Here is a 2,686-nt window from a genome sequence, read left to right as displayed (position 1 = left end):
CAAACTCCCTTTATGGGGCTTATGGGGGATCCCTCTTAGCCTGACTGTTCTAAAAATTTTCCCATACAAACTTCTCTAGAAAATCCACTCCCCCCACTCCTAGGACAATGAGTTTAGATTCTAGAGGCAAGACTCCTCCCGGAATAGCGCCTGAAAATAAGTGGAAGAGGATTCCCAAAAGTTATACTATTTCATAGCAGAAGAGGAAAATGATGGAAAGAGTTATAGATGGACAAGATGGACAATGATGGAAAGAGTTATAGATGGACAAGATGGCCATAACAAGGCGAAGAAGTAGCTTGCTATATTGATAGAGAGAGATCCATCTCCAATTTGATGTAGGATTTGACTCGAGCTAAGAGAAATGTTCACAAATTAATAATGAAGCTCAGTGGGGTACGTGAATGGTGCTTGTAAGAATGACAAATTGCACTATGTGCAGAAGCACAATGCAGTTTTCCTTGAAAAGGAGGGCTCACAAGTAGGACTAGATGCTATGAAGTTGTGGTACGAGTTGACACTTATGGAGGTACAAACCGATAACCATGCTATGGAGAGCTTGTAACATGAGCTTATGGTTTGTGTGGAGGCTAAAGATGAGGTAGTTAGGCTAGTTGGAGAGGCCATGAGTGCACCAAAGTCAATAGCAAGGCAGATTGAGGAACTCTTAGTAGAGCTTTCCATAACAAAGGGGTCCACTTTGTTGAGTGGTTGCACGACACCTAGGATGGATGACTTGATTGCTAAGCTCAAAACTGAGGTACTCTTAAGTCAACAACACATAAGAAAACATTGCATCCTGTTGTTGTAGAAATTATCAAAAATGCAACTGAATCTCTCAAGTATAAAAGTGTTGAGGCCAACATCAAAGATCTAAAAGTGGAAGATGTATAGCATAATGACCAAGAGATGAGTGATTTTCTACTAATTTCTCTCTGGAAGCCCTACAGAAAGAGTTAGAAGCTATGAAAGAGGCTGAACATAAGGCCATAGAAAAGAAGATATGGAAATTGTGAGGGTGGAAGCAATAAAATCAAAAAACTTCGAATCAATTGCCTAGGATTTACTCATAGAACATGTAGACAATTGGAAGGAGCCAAAAACAATCTTGCCAAAGTGACTGTGGAGGATGTGGCTCTCCTTGCATGTCTTGAATGACTTAAGGTTGAGCTTGAGAAGAGCCAACATGAAGCTATTCAAGCTTTATAAGATAGGGAGGCAGCTACAAGAAACAATACCATGGAAGTGCTTGACCACATGGAGAGGATGAGGGAGTCAAGCCAAGCTCAACTATCAATGTGAAAAGAGAAGGAAGATTCTACCTATGCCATGGTTGAGTCTCTGTAGATGGATTTTGAAAGGCTTAAATCAAAAGAGACATTGGCAGCTCAAAAGGAGGGATTCAAACCAAGTTGAACTATCGATTTGGAAAGAGAAGAAAGCTTCTACCCGTGCCATGGTCGAGTCTCTGTAGATGGATTTTGAAAGGCACAAATCAGAAGAGACATTGACAGGTGAAAAGGAGTCGATAGCACCTGCCAAGGTCTCAAAAATGAGCAAAGAGCTCAAAAGAAACAACTTTGCACTGATTAAGCATAAAAAAAACTCCTCCAATGAGATTGCTACTTTAAGCACTCGAGCTTGCAAATCAAGCTAAGATAGTATCCCCAATAGAAAATTTTTAGGGCCAAATTTTTGGTATGCCTTTTTTTGCCTTGGAAACTCGATACTTAAATGAGGGTTGGGAGCATAGCATGAAAGTCATTTTTGTTTTATGGGGATGAGATGATGAGATTGCCCATATCTCAAGTATCTAGTTTAGGCAATGGTTCTAAAGTTTGAATTTCTAACAATGAATCGCGGATTTGAGGTGGTGATTACAATGTTCATGACAACTATTTTCTTCCAGGATTTTAGTATTCATTCTAGTATGTTGTCAAAATTGCTCGAAATTTGTCTTTGCTCGGTTTTTTTTGCTCGCTAATTAGAAACCCCCACAAGAGATAGCAAGCAAAAGATACATGTATCATTAATGATCGATTTAGAGTTGCAAAAGTCACAAGAATCAATGACAAATATTGCAGACAAAGGTAAAGCCAAAGTGGACCTTCCACCGATTAGCACAAAAGGTGTGACAACATATGCCTCTACATCAAAGAACCCTCGTGGATCAAATACTTCTAGCAAGTGACTCTTTTAAAACTTCCAGTCAATTGATGACCCAAGTGAAACCTCTAGAAAGACACCCAGAAAAACAAAGGATATTTCAGCCAAAGAACTCAAGAAAGAAAAAGTTAGTCAAGCAAGTGTTTGTTCCTAGCAGTTTAGTCAAAGGCAATGATCTAGTTTGGATTAAAGACTGAAAATCAACACAAAAAAACAAACACATGGGATGGATAGATTCACAATGGAGCTTAAAAGAACAAGAGTAGTATAGAGGTAATAGACATATATGGGTACCAACACTGCAGGTAAGGGCATATATAGTAACATCAAGTCCCTTTCAAGGAATAAGGCCGGCAAGGGATCAACCTCGACTATATCCTAGGATACCTAAGAAGCAGGTATACAATATAACAACATCAAAAGATGCTAAAGTTTATCACAAATTTCAAGAGGATATAGAACAGAGACGGATCTCAAAGAATTTTCCTCTTAGACAAGGATTCTACACAATTTATACAAA

General features: G+C 38.9%; 1 pseudogene; it reads left to right on the top strand.

Moving 5' to 3' along the window:
• The first annotated feature begins 247 nt into the window (after positions 1-247).
• On the top strand, positions 248-1,657 carry LOC147462560 (uncharacterized; annotated as a pseudogene).
• Positions 1,658-2,686: the final 1,029 nt, after the last annotated feature.

Source organism: Adiantum capillus-veneris, chromosome 2, assembly GCF_014529385.1.
Source record: "Adiantum capillus-veneris isolate H3 chromosome 2, ASM1452938v2, whole genome shotgun sequence".
Lineage (NCBI taxonomy): Eukaryota > Viridiplantae > Streptophyta > Polypodiopsida > Polypodiales > Pteridaceae > Adiantum > Adiantum capillus-veneris.
The sequence above is the reverse complement of the archived record's forward strand: the minus strand, read 5'-3'. Positions and strand labels throughout refer to the sequence as shown.